Source organism: Triticum aestivum, chromosome 1D (assembly GCF_018294505.1).
Source record: "Triticum aestivum cultivar Chinese Spring chromosome 1D, IWGSC CS RefSeq v2.1, whole genome shotgun sequence".
NCBI lineage: Eukaryota > Viridiplantae > Streptophyta > Magnoliopsida > Poales > Poaceae > Triticum > Triticum aestivum.
In genome coordinates this window covers 55,136,227-55,142,909 of record NC_057796.1, presented here as the reverse complement: position 1 = coordinate 55,142,909, position 6,683 = coordinate 55,136,227, and the positions used below count along the sequence as shown (strand labels likewise).

Sequence of the window (6,683 nt, the reverse complement as noted above, 5' to 3'; positions counted from 1 at the left end):
TTTCTACTCCCCAGCACCTAGGTTGAGCAGGTACCTAAAGGTACCTACACAATACCTAACCACCTAACCCTATTTTTGCTATTGATAAGAGTGCTTATTATAAAAGAATTCTTGCAATTTTTTTCAAGAATTATTTTTTGCATTTTTAGGTATAAAAAAACCATCCTAGTGGATCCGTGTGGTAAGGAAAAACTGGTAATCTATTCCTTAAAAAAATCTTGGAGATTATGTAATGCTTACTCTCAAACTTTTTGTTTATACAGTAGTGATATTCTTTGTTTCACTCTTTATCTTTGGATTCTTATCTAATGACCCAGGACGGAATCCTGGACGCGAGGAGTAAAAATTCAGATTTTTTTCTTATTGGATTTGTTTTGTACATTTATCTATGAGAAAATCCGGGGGTCAGAATTCTTTCCAATTCGAAAGTCCCAAATGATCCAAGGGAGCGGAAAGAGAGGGATTCGAACCCTCGGTCCAAAAAAATTGTACAACGGATTAGCAATCCGCCGCTTTAGTCCACTCAGCCATGTCTCCATGTTCCAAAGCGAAAGGTTTCCGTGAAATGATATAGGCAAGAAATAAGAAATAACGGTTGCAAAAAACCCCCTTTTTTCTTTCAAAAGTCTATAAAAACTATATTGCCAATTCCATTTTAATTATATTCTTTTTTCTTAATGTTAATAAAAAAATAAGAAAATTCTTGTTTTTTCTTTCTAAAAATCGATATTGGCCGAGAGACAATCAAATAGATTTTCTCTTTAGCGAGCATTTCCATATATGACTTGTTATAATTATAATAAAACAAGCAGGTTATATAAAAAACGCTTTTTTGTCGATTATTTATCAAGAAAGCAAAAAGGGTTCTTAACAAATCCACCATAAAATTGGAAAGAAGCATAAAGTAAGTAGACCTGACTCCTTTAATGATGCCTCTATCCACTATTCTGATATATAAATTTGATGTAGATGAAATTGTATAAGCGATTTTTTTATTTCCTTAGACTTAGACCGCGCAAGACAAGAATTTTTCGCTATTTACGATTTCATATTCTTGTTACTAGATGTTCTATAGGAATAAGAAGAAATCACAACTCCTTTGCGCTACACATAAAATTGGGTTTCGAAGGTCCATTTTTTCTTCAGAATCCTCTATTTTAGTTCTTCCACCCATGCAATAGAGAGGGAATTGGAAAAGAAGGGTTACTTTTATTTTCATTTTTCCCTTAAAAGATAGACTTTGAAATAGGAGTCTTGGAATAATGCTGAATTCAAAGGTTTATTTCTTTCTATAGTATAAGAAAAACAATTTATTTCTATTTCTGTAGTATAAGAAAAACAAATAGTATAAGAAAAACAAATCGAATCAAATTCATCGATTTACCACGACCTCGGTTGTGACTGTGACTCCATAGATAAAAATGGGAAATTTCTCTCTTCGAGTCCATTGAAAAAGGGCATTGAACGACAAAGAAATCGTCCATAGATAATAAAACTATCATATGCCTTGGAAAGGGATATGAGGTGCTTGGAAATGGTTGAAGTAATTGAATAGGAGGATCACTATGACTATAGCCCTTGGTAGAATTCCTAAAGAAGAAAATGATCTATTTGATACTATGGATGACTGGTTACGAAGGGACCGTTTCGTTTTTGTAGGATGGTCTGGCCTATTGCTCTTTCCTTGTGCTTATTTCGCTTTAGGGGGTTGGTTTACAGGGACAACTTTTGTAACTTCTTGGTATACCCATGGATTGGCTAGTTCCTATTTGGAAGGTTGTAATTTCTTAACCGCGGCAGTTTCTACCCCTGCCAATAGTTTAGCACACTCTTTGTTGCTACTATGGGGGCCCAAAGCACAAGGAGATTTTACTCGTTGGTGTCAATTAGGCGGTCTATGGACTTTTGTAGCTCTCCACGGGGCTTTTGCACTAATAGGTTTCATGTTATGCCAATTTGAACTTGCTCGGTCTGTTCAATTGCGGCCTTATAATGCAATCTCATTCTCTGGTCCAATTGCTGTTTTTGTTTCTGTATTCCTTATTTATCCACTGGGGCAATCTGGATATTGGTAGCAAATGGTTATCCATTAAGCGGAGGAAATAGTAATAAAAAGAAAAAGGAGGATTAATATTTCACTAAGGGGAACATAGATTCAGAGTAAATAAAATTGCTAATTCTGGTGTAGCATCGATATTTCGATTCATCCTTTTCTTCCAAGGATTTCATAATTGGACGTTGAACCCATTTCATATGATGGGAGTTGCCGGAGTATTAGGTGCGGCTCTGCTATGCGCTATTCATGGAGCGACCGTAGAAAACACTCTATTTGAGGACAGTGATGGTGCAAATACCTTCCGTGCTTTTAACCCAACTCAAGCTGAAGAAACTTATTCCATGGTCACTGCTAACCGCTTTTGTTCCCAAATCTTTGGTGTTGCTTTTTCCAATAAACGTTGGTTACATTTCTTTATGCTATTTGTACCCGTCACCGGTTTATGGATGAGTGCTATTGGCGTAGTTGGCTTGGCTCTGAACTTACGTGCCTACGACTTTGTTTCCTAGGAAATCCGTGCAGCGGAAGATCCTGAATTTGAGATTTTCTACACCAAAAATATTCTTTTAAACGAGGGTATTCGTGCGTGGATGGCAGCTCAGGATCAGCCTCATGAAAATCTTATATTCCCTGAGGAGGTTCTACCATGTGGAAACGCTCTTTAATGGAACTTTCGTTTTAGCTGGTCGTGACCAAGAAACCACCGGCTTTGCTTGGTGGGCTGGGAATGCCAGACTTATCAATTTGTCCGGTAAACTGCTTGGAGCTCATGTAGCCCATGCCGGATTAATCGTATTCTAGGCCGGAGCAATGAACCTATTTGAAGTGGCCCATTTCGTACCAGAAAAGCCCATGTATGAACAAGGGTTTATTTTACTTCCACACTTAGCTACTCTAGGTTGGGGAGTATGGCCAGGGGGAAGTTCTAGATACTTTTCCGTACTTTGTATCTGGCGTACTTCACCTAATTTCCTCCGTAGTCTTAGGCTTCGGTGGCATTTATCACGCGCTTCTGGGACCCAAGACTCTTGAGGAATCTTTTCCATTCTTTGGTTATGCCTGGAAAGATAGAAATAAAAAGACTACAATTTTGGGTATTCACTTAATTTTGTTAGGTCTAGGTGCTTTTCTTCTAGTACTCAAGGCTCTTTATTTTGGCGGTGTATATGATACCTGGGCCCCCCGGGGGGGGGAGATGTAAGAAAAACTACCAATTTGACCCTTAGTCCCAGTGTTATATTTGGTTATTTACTGAAATATCCTTTTGGTGGAGAAGGGTGGATTTTTAGTGTAGATGATTTAGAAGATATAATTGGTGGGCATGTATGGTTGTGTAACATCCCAAATTTTCAATTTGGAATGTTATACATTAGATCATCATTGCATAGCATATTTATTTGCATTTTCGGCAAATCCTCAAAAAATCCTAAGCAACTCAAGGACCCTCGGAGAGAGTTGGGGATTTTCTCGATTTTCATATTTGATTTTTATCAAATAATGAAACAAGGATTTTTATTTTTGTTTTTAATTATTTTTCTCTCCGAAAAATATTTCGTATTAAAATAAATGAGAGGAGAAAATATGACTTCTCCAAAATAATTGAAATATTGGAGGAAAAATATTAAAATCAAATATTGGATTTTATTCGAATTTTATTGGCAATTTTAATTGCATTAAAAAATTTGCACGTTTTCAAAACTACATTTTTGGGCCAAGAAAATGTTCATCTCGTTCTAATTATTTTAGTTAGACGGGAAAAAATTGTTTTAGCATTTTTGGATTTTTATTTATTTTTCTGCGATTTTTTTAGATTCGGCGAAACTATTTAAAAAAAACGCCGAGCGCCGACTGGGCCGAACCCCAGCCGCGCGGCCCAGCCCGCCCGCGAGCCGTCTCCCTCCTGGAGACCGGCGCCGCTGAGACCCGATCGGGGACGAGACCCGCCGCCGCCCGTCGCCCCCTCCCCAAGGCAGGCCCCCCCCTCCTTATATACGCCCCTACCCCGCCGCCTCTCCCTCACCCCGTCCCCGGAGTGCGCCGCTTGCTACTTTGATCATACCTCTTTTACTACCCAGTTTTATTGCATTAGATCAATCCTCAAACAATTGCATGGTTAGGATCTAATTAAACTGTGGGAATTGGGAAGTAGATGAGGTAGTACCTATCACGTGTTCCATTATCAAACCCTTGGGAGTTACTTCTACGTTTGCTTATATTGCTATGCTATGCTTGTAGACGTGGATTGGGTTTGAGAGATATTCACTACAGATGTGAGATTTTTAATTAATGGTTTACTTAAGGTGGCAACTAAAACTCACATCTGGGTGGATTGAGGTACCTGGGTATTCCAGGATTGCCTGTTTTTCTTTTGGACCGCCACCCAGGTTCAAAGGGATCATGAGATTTTTCATGCTAGAAACTTCCGTGTGCAGCCGCAAGCTATTATGGGCTCTAGCATAGTTGATTAAGTTGTGTGAACTCTTACAGTGGTAGACTAGCAGATGTAGGGGATGTAGGTGGTACGGTCTATCACATCGTAAGGTGCAAACGCTTCTGAAAGACTATGTCTCGGTCATCCGTTTCTCAAACATCATGTAGTGCGAGAATCCAGCGGAGGCGATCGAGTCTTGTGGGAAAAGTGCACAAACCTCTGCAGAGTGTATAAACTAATCATGGTTAGCCGTGTCCCCGGTTATGGACATCTTGAGTATCTAGTACTTGGATTATCATGTGAATCTCATCACCATGTTACTTTAATTAATATTGTTGGGTTAATGATGATACTTAATTGGGATTGAGATGCTGTCAACCATCTCAATGTTTAACAACCACCATGATAGTTAAATAAAATTTATTCCTTTGTAGTAGGGAAAAACTGGCTTTTCGCAAAACTGTAACCATAGAGCTTTCTACCAGCCATATATGCATGTAGTATAGTATTATTATGTTCATTACTCTCTATGTGTTACATTGCCAGCATATTCCATGTGCTGACCCGTTTTCGGGCTGCAACGTTTCATGTTGCAGACTTTTCAGACGACGAGTAAGGTGCCTTTAGGTCGTGGTCTTATACTCAGTGATGCCGTTGGAGTTGATGGACTCACTTATCTTTCAAGTCTTCCGCTGTTATCATATTAGATGGCCTTAAGCCATATTTATCATACTTATTCTCTTTTAAGATATTCGTTGTAATAAGTGTGTGATTGCTACTCTGTTATAAATCCTCCATTTGTACTGTGCGTGTCAGCATTACAGATCCAGGGATGACACTGGTGCACAGCAGCACAGACTGTTTGAGGTCTGGTCGCTACAGGTTGGGTTTTATTTGTGTATTTGGCCGAATTTGGCATATTTTAACCAAACCCTTCGCATGGGCTCGCCGTGCATTTGTATGGTCTGGAGAAGCTTACTTGTCTTATAGTTTAGCTGCTTTATCTGTCTTTGGTTTTATCACTTGTTGTTTTGTATGGTTCAATAATACAGCTTATCCGAGTGAGTTTTATGGACCCACCGGGCCAGAAGCTTCTCAAGCTCAAGCATTTACTTTTCAAGTTAGAGACGAGCGTCTTGGAGCTAATGTGGGATCCGCTCAAGGACCCACAGGTTTAGGTAAATATCTAATGCGTTCCCCAACTGGGGAGGTTATCTTTGGAGGGGAAACTATGCGTTTTTGGGACATTCGTGCTCCATGGTTAGAACCTCTAAGGGGCCCCAACGGTTTGGACTTGAGTAGGTTGAAAAAAGACATACAACCTTGGCAAGAACGATGCTCAGCAGAATATATGAACCACGCTCCTTTAGGCTCTTTAAATTCTGTGGGTGGCGTAGCTACCGAGATCAATGCAGTTAATTATGTCTCTCCTAGAAGTTGGTTATCAACTTCTCATTTTGTTCTAGGATTCTTCTTTTTTGTGGGCCATTTATGGCATGCAGGAAGAGCCCGAGCTGCTGCTGCAGGTTTTGAAAAGGGAATCGATCGTGATTTGGAACCTGTTCTTTACATGAACCCTCTTAACTAAGATTTTCTTATTTATACCTGTTCTACTTTTTTCTGTTCTGGCTCGGTTATTCCATCTAGCCGAGCCATCCATTCCTTTTTATGAAAGAAAGATAAGGGAAAGAAAAAAAGGAAAGAAAAAAATGTATTCAATAAGCAAAAGGAGAGAGAGGGATTCGAACCCTCGATAGTTCCTAAAACTATACCAGTTTTCAAGACCGGAGGTATCAACCACTCAGCCATCTCTCCACAGCCTAATCCTTATTTTACTCCTACAAATAGAACATAGCCATATAAAAAAAGATTTATTAGCCTCTAGAAAGATATCAGATACAAGTTCCTTTTCGATATATCTCTATACTGTATACACAGATACAGGATCCGCTATACCCGCTTGTGAAATAAAGAGTAAATAATCTCTTCTCACCCCCATATCCAAATAAAAAAGCGGTTTAAGTAATAAATTTGAATTAAAGAGAAGAATCAATGGATTCATGATTAAACCCCTCCTACTTCTTGTATTTTTTTTACAATTTTGGTTTAAGTGAGGGATCAAATATGTAGTCAACTTTATTTGATGGTAGCTTGGAGGATTAGACATATGACTATTGCTTTCCAATTAGCTGTTTT

At 38.9% G+C, this 6,683-nt stretch overlaps 1 pseudogene; it reads left to right on the top strand.

The window, feature by feature from the left end:
* The first annotated feature begins 2,190 nt into the window (after positions 1-2,190).
* LOC123180262 (photosystem II CP43 reaction center protein-like) lies at positions 2,191-6,184 on the top strand (annotated as a pseudogene).
* The last annotated feature ends 499 nt before the right edge of the window (positions 6,185-6,683 follow it).